This window comes from Engystomops pustulosus, chromosome 8, assembly GCF_040894005.1.
Source record: "Engystomops pustulosus chromosome 8, aEngPut4.maternal, whole genome shotgun sequence".
NCBI classification, from domain to species: Eukaryota; Metazoa; Chordata; class Amphibia; order Anura; family Leptodactylidae; genus Engystomops; species Engystomops pustulosus.
Window position 1 is genome coordinate 107684957 of NC_092418.1, and position 12825 is coordinate 107697781.

Sequence of the window (12825 nt, forward strand, 5' to 3'; positions counted from 1 at the left end):
TCCAGAAGATATCGCCATTCTTCAAGAGCAAGTTTGATGGCTAATAGTTCTCTGTCTCCAATGGAATAATTTCTCTCAGCAGGAGAAAAAGTCTTGGAAAAGAAACCGCAAGTCAAAGTTCGGCCCTTGGGCCCTTTCTGAGTGAGCACCGCTCCAGCTCCTATGGAGGATGCGTCCACCTCCAGAAGAAAGGGTTTGTCCGTATCTGGCCTAGAGAGTACGGGAGCCGAGGAGAAAGCAGACTTTAACTTGGAGAAGGCCATTTCAGCAGCTGGAGACCAGGCACGTGGATTGGCACCCTTCTTGGTGAGCGCCACGATGGGGGACACCAGAGTGGAGAAATGGGGAATAAACTGACGGTAATAGTTCGCAAACCCCAGGAACCTCTGTATGGCTCGGAGACCCTCTGGACGTGGCCACTGAAGAACTGCAGACAGCTTCGCGGGGTCCATCTGAAGGCCTCTGTTGGAAATTATGTAACCAAGGAAGGGAAGGCAGTGCTGGTGAAACAGGCATTTTTCTAACTTGGCATAGAGGTGATTGGCACGAAGTCGACCTAGAACTTGTCGTACGTGTGCCTGGTGGGACTCAAGGTCTGGAGAGTACACCAAGATGTCGTCGAGGTAGACCACGACACAAGTATAAAGAAGGTCCCGAAAAATGTCGTTCACAAACTCCTGAAAAACAGCAGGGGCATTACACAGTCCAAAGGGCATCACTAGGTACTCAAAGTGCCCGTCACGGGTGTTAAACGCCGTCTTCCACTCATCACCTTTGCGGATCCGGATGAGATTGTAAGCCCCACGGAGGTCCAGCTTGGAGAACACCTTGGAACCACGTAGGCGATCAAAGAGTTCTGTAATCAACGGCAGAGGGTAACGGTTTTTTACCGTGATCTTATTCAGCCCACGATAGTCTATACAGGGACGTAGGGAGCCGTCCTTCTTGGTAACGAAGAAAAACCCTGCGCCAGCCGGAGAGGAGGACTTGCGTATAAAACCCCTCTGCAGATTCTCCTTGATGTAGTCGGACATGGCTAGAGACTCAGGTACTGAAAGAGGGTAGACACGACCTCTGGGAGGAGTGGCGCCAGGAAGAAGATCCACAGGGCAATCATAGGGACGATGTGGTGGTAGAATCTCCGCCTGCTTCTTGGAGAAAACGTCCGAAAAGTCCCGATAACAAGCTGGCAGACCCTCCAGAGACTTGGGAGCCAGAGTCGAAGTCCTCACAGGTAGCGGACGGGGAACCTGCATACAACGTGAAGCACAGTTCGGACCCCAACGGAGGATATGCCCGGAGGACCAGTCCAGTACAGGGGCATGAAGCTGCAACCAGGGGAGACCCAGCAGTAGAGCAGATGTGCTTTGGGGCAGCACAAAAAACGAAAGTCTCTCTTGATGTAGGGCACCAACTTGCAGAAGCAGGGGCTCCGTGCGAAACCAGATGGGTACGGAGAGAATCTGACCATTGACCGAGGCAATAGACAATGGCTTCTCAAGACGAACCACCGGGAAGTGATGCCGAGAGACCAAGGCTGCATCCACGAAGTTCGCTGTAGAGCCCGAGTCCAGGAAGGCAGTAACCTGGATCTGGGTACCGGTGCCAACGCTGAGGAGCACGGGAAGAGTCAGACGTGGAGAAGCTGTATTTACACCTAGGGACGCTTCTCCCAAGAAGCCTAGGTGCTGGCGTTTCCCGGACGTTGAGGACGGACAGGACAGGAACCGATGAAATGCTCAGGGCTGGCACAGTACAGACATAGGTTCTCCTGTCGGCGTCTTGAACGCTCACGTAGAGTGAGCCGGGTTCGGTCAACCTGCATGGGTTCCTCAGCAGAAGATTCAGGCGGACCCTGGAGCGGTCTTTGGAAGACTGGCGCCAGGCGAGGAATGCGTCTAACACGGCCTTGGGGATACTCGGAGCGTAGTTCCTCAGCTCGCTCCTTAAACCGAACATCAATTCGAGTGGCCAAGGTGATGAGGTCACTCAGAGTAGATGGAAGATCCCGAGCTGCCAGTGCGTCCTTGACCTGCGCAGAGAGCCCTTTCTTAAATGTAGCGATGAGGGCTGCATCGTTCCACGCAAGTTCAGAAGCCAGGGTGCGGAATTGAACTGCATACTCTCCCACCGATGAGTTGCCCTGACGCAAGTTCAACAATGCAGACTCCGCAGAGGAGGCTCGTGCTGGTTCCTCGAAGACAGACCGGAACTCTGACAGAAACGCAGTGAGGTTAGACACAACCGGGTCATCTCTGTCCCAAAGCGGAGTAGCCCAGGCCAGGGCTTTCCCGGAAAGAAGGCTGAGGACAAATGCCACCTTGGACCGCTCTGTGGCAAATTGCGACGGCATCAGTTCTATGTGCAAGGAGCACTGGGTTATGAAGCCCCTGCACATCTTTGGATCTCCATCATACTTGCCGGGCAAAGAGAGGCGTAGCCTGGGTTCAGCAGCAGGAAGATAAGCCGGAGCAGCAGGGGTCGCAGCGGCCGCTTCAGGAGACTGTTGCTGATGTTGGGTAGCAAGTAGTTGTTGGAGCATGGCGGTGACTTGCTCTAGCTGATTCCGCTGTGCTGCAATCTGCCGGGACTGGTGGATCACGATGGTGGCGAGATCAGGCTGACTGGGAGAAGGAGCCTCGGCGGGATCCATGGCCGGATCTTACTGTTAGGATCAGTGGATCCTCTGGACCACCGCGGGAGATGTAACTAGCCAACACCCGGAACCGGAGCCTAGCGGCACCTGGTTTTCACCAGAGCCCGCCGCAAAGCGGGTTGGACTTGCTGCGGCAGGATACCACTAGGTCGTTCCCAGGTGTGACTAGCCCACGGTGGCAGCCGAGGTCGAGGTACCTTAACGGATGACAAACTCGTAGTCGGGTCCAGGCACAGGGTCAGGGCAGGCGGCAGAGATGCAACGTCAGGTTCAAGTCCGGGGTCAGCAACAGGAGGTCCAGGCAGGAGGGAACGGGAACACAGGCACACAGCAACAGGGAGGAACACAGGTAACACGGCAACACAGAACTCAGGAACGGGAACACACAGGAATACACTGGAACGCAGGAATACAGGAATACGCAGGAACACAGCAATACTCGCTAGGAAGCTTTCTCTAAGGCTAAGAGGCACAAAGATCCGGCAGGGAATGATGGGAGACAAAGGGTTATATACAAAACAGGAAATTACCAATACTAATCACCTGTGCGCTGGCCCTTTAAATCTTGAGGCAGTGCCGCGCGCGCGCCCTAGGGAGCGGGGCCGCGCGCGAGACCCAGTCCGGACGGGAGCGGGAGCCAGGAGAGGTGAGTGCACCGGAGCAGCAGTGGGGCAGCGGAGGGAGGCACGGGTGCACCCGCGATCCGCGATATGGATCGCGGGGGTGCCCGCAACGGAGGCACGGGTGCACCCGCGATCCGCGGTATGGATCGCGGGGGTGCCCGTGACAGTTATCTATATAGAGGTCATTGTGCACGGAGGGGAGGAGATAAGCTGTGACATCATCTATTGTCAGTAGTGATGTAATGATGGGTCAGTGTTATCTATATAGAGGTCATTGTGCAGGGAGGGGAGGAGATGAGCTGTGACATCATCTATTGTCAGTAGTGATGTAATGATGGGTCAGTGTTATCTATATAGAGGTCATTGTGCAGGGAGGGGAGAAGATAAGCTGTGACATCATCTATTGTCAGTAGTGATGTAATGATGGGTCAGTGTTATCTATATAGAGGACATTGTACAGGGAGGGGGAGGGGATAAGCTGTGACATCATCTATTGTCAGTAGTGATGTAATGATGGGTCAGTGTTATCTATATAGAGGTCATTGTACAGGGAGGGGGGGGGGAGACAAGCTGTGACATCATCCATTGTCAGTAGTGATGTAATGATGGGTCAGTGTTATCTATATAGAGGTCATTGTGCAGGGAGGGGGAGGAGATAAGCTGTGACATCATCTATTGTCAGTAGTGATGTAATGATGGGTCAGTGTTATCTATATAGAGGTCATTGTGCAGGGAGGGGGAGGAGATAAGCTGTGACATCATCTATTGTCAGTAGTGATGTAATGATGGTTCAGTATTATCTATATAGAGGTCATTGTACAGGGAGGGGGAGGGGATAAGCTGTGACATCATATATTGTCAGTAGTGATGTAATGATGGGTCAGTGTAATGTATATAGAGGTCATTGTACAGGGAGGGGGAGGAGATAAGCTGTGACATCATCTATTGTCAGTATTGATGTAATGATGGGTCAGTGTTATCTATATAGAGGTCATTGTACAGGGAGGGGGGGGGGGAGATAAGCTGTGACATCATCTATTGTCAGTAGTGATGTAATGATGGGTCAGTGTTATCTATATAGAGGTCATTATACAGGGAGGAGGAGGAGATAAGCTGTGACATCATCTATTGTCAGTATTGATGTAATGATGGGTCAGTGTTATCTATATAGAGGTCATTGTACAGGGAGGGGGAGGAGATAAGCTGTGACATCATCTATTGTCAGTAGTGATGTAATGATGGGTCAGTGTTATCTATATAGAGGTCATTATACAGGGAGGAGGAGGAGATAAGCTGTGACATCATCTATTGTCAGTATTGATGTAATGATGGGTTAGTGTTATCTATATAGAGGTCATTGTACAGGGAGGGGGGGGGAGATAAGCTGTGACATCATCTATTGTCAGTATTGATGTAATGATGGGTCAGTGTTATCTATATAGAGGTCATTGTACAGAGAGGGGGAGGAGATAAGCTATGACATCATATATTGTCAGTAGTGATGTAATGATGGGTCAGTGTTATCTATATAGAGGTCATTGTACAGGGAGGGGGAGGAGATAAGCTGTGACATCATCTATTGTCAGTAGTGATGTAATGATAGGTCAGTGTTATCTATATAGAGGTCATTGTACAGGGAGGGGGAGGAGATAAGCTGTGACATCATCTATTGTCAGTAGTGATGTAATGATGGGTCAGTGTTATCTATATAGAGGTCATTGTACAGGGAGGGGGAGGAGATAAGCTGTGACATCATCTATTGTCATTAGTGATGCAATGATGGGTCAGTGTTATCTATATAGAGGTCATTGTACAGGGAGGGGAGGAGATAAGCTGTGACATCATCTATTGTCAGTAGTGATGTAATGATGGGTCAGTGATATCTATATAGATGTCATTGTACAGGGAGGGGGAGGAGATAAGCTGTGACATCATCTATTGTCAGTAGTGATGTAATGATGGGTCAGTGTTATCTATATAGAGGTCATTGTACAGGAAGGAGGAGATAAGCTGTGACATTGTTGGAGCAGGAAGAACAGGAAGGAGATTAGATTATTGATTATTTTATTTTGTCATAGTATTTTGTGTTGTTGGGTGGACAATCTGCAGTTTATTGACAAGGACATTTCCATTGTGCACAGAACTTTATGATTATTATTTCTCCATTCAGCAAACATATTTGACCCATTATTCAATTTCTCCCCATATCATAAGAAAACACATTACTGTAGAGTTACCCGCACCGGTCCTGGGTCATCCGGAGAGTCCAGTGCACGTTCTCATGATCTTTCTGTCACAGCACAAGCCAAAAATATGTATCTCATCTCTTGGTATTTTGGCCTCCATTGCTGGATTAGAACTTACGGGTTTTTAGAAGTTTGTGAAAGTGGATGAACTTGCATAGTTTTGATTTTCTTATCCCTTTAGATTTTGTTTAATTTTCAGTTTCTCTGGGGGAAATGAATAATAAAGGGTCGGTCCGGCCAGTACAAAATATATAGAATGACAGATTTATAGCTCAGCCCAGAACCCGCCATCTCCAGCACTTTTTGTGTCCCCCCACTGATTTATACCTCCCGATACACAGGAAGTAGCCAATGAACCAATCACTGACCAATGCGATAAACTATTACATCACTTCCTGTATGTCCAGTAGGACCCTTAGACAGACACGGTGGCACCCAGAGCAGTGGCGCTGGGAGGATCCATGAGTTTACAGTATGATGTTTTTATTTTTAACCTTAAGAAGCACTTAGACAACCCCTTTAATGCTGAAATTGTGGTGAACGGACCCAGATCACCCAATGTTTGGGTTCATGCTCAATATTCTGTTTTTGCGTCCCCAAACCCGTATTTCAGCAATAAGTTCTGGTTCGGCATTTGTTCTCACCAAACTCCTGGCTACCGGAGGAGAACGTCCTGGTTCACTCATCCCTAGAACCTTCTCATACGTCGTAGAACAGCAAGTTACCAGACACAGGGAGCTATCCGTAACGCAAACACAAGTTGTGCAGTAACTACTTTATAGTATATTTGTTAGTACATTTATTTATGAGGCCGCTGGAGGTCACAGAAAGTGCATTGTCCGTGTATAACGTCCTGTGCCGCGATTCACTAAGATTGTGCATCCGATATCCTGCATGTGTCGCTTCCCCACTCAGGTCCCCGGAGTTCACCTTCTTCTTCCTGGTGCATGTAAGAGCATTGTCTGTGTATAATGCGCTGTGTGGGGAGTCACTAAGATCCTGCGCCCGATATCCTGCATGTGTCGCTTCCCCGCTCAGGTCCCCGGAGTTCACCTTCTTCTTCCTGGTGCATGTAAGTGCTTTGTCCGTGTATAATGCGCTGTGCGGGGAGTCACTAAGATCGTGCATCCGATATCCTGCATGTGTTGCTTCCCCACTCAGGTCCCCGGAGTTCACCTTCTTCTTCCTGGTGCATGTAAGAGCATTGTCTGTGTATAATGCGCTGTGTGGGGAGTCACTAAGATCCTGCGCCCGATATCCTGCATGTGTCGCTTCCCCGCTCAGGTCCCCGGAGTTCACCTTCTTCTTCCTAGTGCATGTAAGTGCATTGTCCGTGTATAATGCGCTGTGCGCGGAGTCACTAAGATCGTGCATCCGATATCCTGCATGTGTTGCTTCCCCACTCAGGTCCCCGGAGTTCACCTTCTTCTTCCTGGTGCATGTAAGTGCATTGTCCGTGTATAATGTGCTGTGCGGGGAGTCACTAAGATCGTGCGCCCGATATCCTGCATGTGTCACTTCCCCGCTCAGGTCCCCGGAGTTCACCTTCTTCTTCCTGGTGCATGTAAGTGCATTGTCCGTGTATAATGCGCTGTGCCGCGATTCACTAAGATTGTGCATCCGATATCCTGCATGTGTTGCTTCCCCACTCAGGTCCCCGGAGTTCACCTTCTTCTTCCTGGTGCATGTAAGTGCATTGTCCGTGTATAAGGTGCTGTGCGGGGAGTCACTAAGATCGTGCGCCCGATATCCTGCATGTGTCACTTCCCCGCTCAGGTCCCCGGAGTTCACCTTCTTCTTTCTGGTGCATGTAAGTGCATTGTCCGTGTATAATGCGCTGTGCGGGGAGTCACTAAGATCCTGCAACCGATATCCTGCATGTGTCTCTTCCCCACTCAGGTCCCCGGAGTTCACCTTCTTCTTCCTTGTGTATGTAAGTGCATTGTCTTGCGACACAATTTGAAAGTTAAATCTCGCGCTCAGTCTGAATCAGTCGGATCGTCCCCCGATTTGTGTCGCATGGAAGCAGCGGTGCTGCGCCAAAATCCAATCACGGGCGACACAATCCCAGCGCAGACACCTGTTAAATACATGTCACAGCCGTGCAATCCCCGAAATCGGGAAACAATCCGACGAAAGTGCCATCCTGAGTAAATTGAGCCACGTTTAGTCACCGCTGTATTATTTACTATGTAGCAGCATTGTTCATGCATTCATGACATTATTATATTGTGCATTGCATAACAGTTTTCTTTAAGCTTTATACGCCATTACTTTATGAAGTATAATGTGCGCTATACTGCAGTATTATTTAGGCACTATACATTGTTACTACATTATACCTTTATGACAGTAGTAATGAAGCACAGTATGGCAATACTGTATTGTGTATTGTGTAGCAGTATTATTTCTGCACCATTTGTTGCTATTATTAATACACTGCAAATACTTTTTATGTCTCTCCTTCCAGAAAAGTGCGACACATTATTTTGCCACGACTGCTACAATGTTGCAGTCACGGATCACATGTATTTCTTAATTTCTTTATTTTCCCCGTATTGCTTGTATACGACCTTGCGTCATTAAGTAAACAGATCGCTGTCACTTCCGCATCTTTGCGTTCAGCCCTCTCGGTCGGATACGAAGCCTGTGACTCGCTGTCTCCTTTCTTATGAACAATAATTAAGTCGTGAGAGGAGTTAGCCCTCCATATATATTGGAACAATTAAAGCGGCGGGCTACGGCAATAATGTTGAGAGATGGCAATAAAGGGAAGTCAAGTCTGAGGAGCAGCGAGTAGTTGGAGCTCAGATTTATTCTCAAGGTCCTCCCTAATGTCACATTTACATTATAATTAATCCGACAAGTATAGAACATCACAGCCGGGGAGACCTGGGAAATTTGCTTACATGCGTAATACTCAAATTACTAAGGAAATATTTAGAGTTTTGAGTATTTATGTGTCACTCATCAGATTCATTTCAGAATTGATTCCAGTAAATGCTAATTCTAGTGTCATATCCGGACACCTGCAAACACTATGGGGCTCATTTACTAAGGGTCCGAATCGCGTTTTTCCACCAGGTTTCCCAAATTTTGCCGATTTGCGCCGAATTGCCCCAGGATTTTGGCGCACGCGATCGGATTGTGGCGCATTGGCGTTGGCTTTCATGCGACAGAAATCGGGGGGCCGTGGCTGTAGGAAAACCGATTAGTATAAGTATCCCTATCTGCTCCCTCAGCTATAATCTTCAACAGAGGGAGTGTGGAAGTGCTCTTGGACAGTGTAATAGCCTTTGAAGCTACAGCACGGTGGGGCTCTGGTAACATCCCCCCAAGGCATTCTGGGTCATTAGTATTATAAAAGAAAGGAAGATAACAAATATAATAAGATTCCCGGTGCCTGGATCTATCAGTACGTGTCCTTGTTTTATCATGATACATTTTGATAGTTGATTTCCTTAGATTGACACTACTGTAAATCATTACAGATTAGTGGTAGTTAATGCACTGAAAAGGGTTAAAGACGTGTTGAAATTCCGGTGCATAAATCGCCGAGCTGCAGGTTTAGTAAACCAGGTCCGAATTTTTTGTGGCTCAGATTTGATAAAGATCTTATCCACGTTGCATGGATTGTAATGCGCTTGTTTCCTCCCCTGGTTCTTGTTGTTATCCTTCCTTATACATCGCACTCTGTCAAGATTGAGCCATCGCAGTATAAACAGTATCTGCTCCGTTACAAGACCCCCCTCCCCCCGCACGTGGAAGAAAAATAAACCCCCTGCAAATGAATGTATTTAAAGTCCAAGCGCTGGAACGCGCAACGATCGCACCCGAACGGCACAGACTCGTCTCCTCTCCTCTCACCATCCACCAGAAAAAACGAAATCCTTATTATTGATTCCGGGAGCAGCGTGCGCCATCAATAACCTGTAGTAATTTATGACATTATAGCGCTACACAATGTAAGTGCTTTTACCTCGCGCAAATTCACATGTGAAAATGAGATTTTGGGTGTTTGTAACTTTCTTAAGAAATAAATTAAAGCGGTGCAAAGTGAATTACGTGTAGGGTTGGAACACAATTTTATTCGCAGATTTGGTAGTCACCCGGCAGATCATTATCCGCAGACGACGCCTCAATAAGCGCACTCTACTTATCTCTGTCATCCGGATATTGAAATATCGGCTGCGAAATGACGGTGAAGTTCAGGCGACACAATGAGTTGTGTCAGTTATTTGTGATTGCGGCATCGGGAGGATTATAGAGAATATGACTCTTCTTATTACATTTTAACCCATTATTGGGGTAAGGGGAGGGGCGGCGCGCTATGGACAGGCTGATTAATGGATAAATACTTCCCAATAAAACTGTATATTTATGATACACAGCGGGAACCTGCCAAGAGATAACAATGTAACAAACCAACAGCAAAATGATCAAACGGATAAAGCTATGCCGAACCTTTCTTCCCTATAACTCGGCTCCGTTTTTTTTTTTCGTCACTCTTTTAAATTTTGATTTCATTTTGGATTTGAGTGTAGATTTTACTTTAAGGATGCAGAGGTGATAGGATATGATACCTGAGATGGGGTAAAATTTGTATAGTTGAATAAGCCACTGCACTAGGTTCTTGCAAAGATTTGGTTTATCCCAGCCTGTTATAAGCAGTAGGTTGTGGACCCACTTGGCAATTAACAAATTCAACTGTAGGAGGTTGTTGGGTAAGTGTGATCCATGGTTTTCACCCTTTAACCCCCATACAGGCAACCCTTTGCGGCTCTTGGGGGTGAAGATGGTTGCCCACCGAGCGCCAGGAGGCAATGGTCATCAAGCACAAGCTCTTGTCTGGGCGAGCAAAGTTCTTACAATGGAAAGTACGAAAAAAAAGTGTGTTTTCAGCTCGCCAGTTTGTATATGAACAGATGTCGTCTTGTTTATGTAGCCGATGCACGGACACGCTGTGTGGGGGCCAGTCTCAAGTCCAAAAATCCAAGTTGGCAAAGCATCCAGGCAAAGGAAAATGTCTTGTTACATTAAAAATCCACTTTTATTCAAAAAATAATAATGTTAAAAACATATAGTGACGTCCTATACCATGAAAAATTTGACGCGTTTCGGACCAATCCTGGTCCTTAGTCGTAACCTGAGTTACAATTCTTACGATGTTAGACCACAGAACATCAGCAGGATGTTTAGGAAGATGTCAAGGATGAGTAGCAATAAGTTTTATAAAGCAATCCAAGTTAGGCTACATTCACACACAGGAAAGGTCTGGTGAGCTCCCCGTACCGTTTCGTAGCCACCGGCAAATGTCTATCTTCGGCCGAGTGGCATTATTTCCAATGGAGAGAGGAGGGGTCTCCCCTCCTCCTCTCCAGCGCAGCTCATGTATGTCCGCTCGGCTACGGTCGTGTAAATGTAGCCTTAGGATTGTAAAAAACAGTCAGTATCTAAAAGCACAGAATTTCCTTGCAGAAACTTGAAAACTTTGAACCTTTATAGCTCAGGCACCTTGCTTGGGCTCTTCTAGGAATTTTATGTGTCCGCAATAGTAGGTGCAATTCAAAAAAGCAATTCAAAGAGAAAAAAGCCCCTAATTTTACCACAAAAACCTGGTAAAACCCATTTTTTTTTTACTCCAGTATAAGCCAAGTTTGGGTTTTCAGCACATTGTTTTGTGCTGAAAAACTAGGCTTATACTCGAGTAGATATGGTAAGAACAACCTGCAAGGAGAGCGAAGGCATCAACTACTTAGTGGTGAGTACCAGGATCACCGGAGGAGGTGGTGGAGCAGAGACAATGACCACTGGCACGGATGCTGGTGATGCACTTCCTCTTTGTTATTTAGTGGAAATAAATTCCTTCTACAATAAAACTTCAAGCTGGTCAACAAGAAGGTGGTGACTGACCTGAGGATCATAGAAAGGTCGTGGTGGTTAAAAAAATGAGGACCTTCTATTATTGTGAACTTTTATAACTATGCAATAAGTGATGGCTCGCAGTCATGACACAATACCATGCACCTAAAGGGGCTTACCGGAGTGTATCCGCACCGGCTGCCACGTTTAGGTCGGAAGTCAGACATAATTGGGATGCGAGCCGGTTAAAACTGGTGCACTCAGTTTATGAACTTTGGGTGCCATATTTATGAAGTCCATGCTCCATGTAGTTTGGTTTTCCTCTAGGGCCACTGTCTGTAGACTCCTCATATTTTAGACTCTCTTGCGAAAGAAAATTCAGAACCCTTATTCTCCTTGAAAGGGGCAGGGGGTCAGTGGTGAGTGTAGGGAATGTAGAAGTAACTTTTAGATCCAAATATAAGACTTCAGAATTATAAAGGGCCCATAGTACAATAGGTGATGGATAAAGTTTCAAAATTTTTTGGGGGATCCAGAAATTGTAATTTATGCCTCTTTTCCTTGGAATGTGTCGGAATACCTTTTAAGGGGTTTCTAAACAAAAACTAAGTTATATAGAGATTGTAGGGTCTACCAAGGTAAGAAATAATTACTTACCACTCAGATGACCCACACTAGTGAGTAACTGCTGCCCCGATCCTCTCTACACACAGAGGCTCATTTCCCAAGGGTCCAAACACCACACTTTCATTGGGGTTTCCGGAATATTACCGTTTTGCGCCGAATTGCCCCGGGTTTTTGGCGCACACGATCGGATTGTGGCGCATCGTGGCTGGCTTGCATTTGACAAAAATCGGGGGGGGGGGGGCGTCAGACTGCCCGATGGATTCGGACAAACCGCGGAATTTAAAAAAGGATTTGTGTTGCAAGATCAAGCACTCACATGCACCGGGAAGAAGAAGGTGGACTCCGGCGGACCTCGGCGCAGCACGACACATGTAGGAACTCGGGCACACTATCTTAGTGAATCGCGACAGACTCGAATCCTCGTCGCACAACGTATCGCGGGATCGCAACAGGGCCGGGTAAGTAAATCTGCCCCACAGTTGCCAAGAACAGGTGTGGAGAAGTCCACCCACCTCAGTTCGGGTAGAGCACTGGACAACCCCATTAAGTTATATGTATGTACAAAAAGTTGAGGGTGGGGTGACCTCCGACTGGTCATCGTGAAACACTAGGGAGGGTTTCCATGTTGAAATTTGAGCCCCGTTCCCTTCCCACAGTTGAGGCTACATAACGAATGTGTTAAAAACAGATTTAATTAAAGAGACGACCGTTTCCTAAACTTTCACAATTAATGACTCTCCCTCCCGCTCCTCTAATGTGCAATTTATCATATTATTTATGGACGCCGCACCCAAAGACAAAATCCCATAAA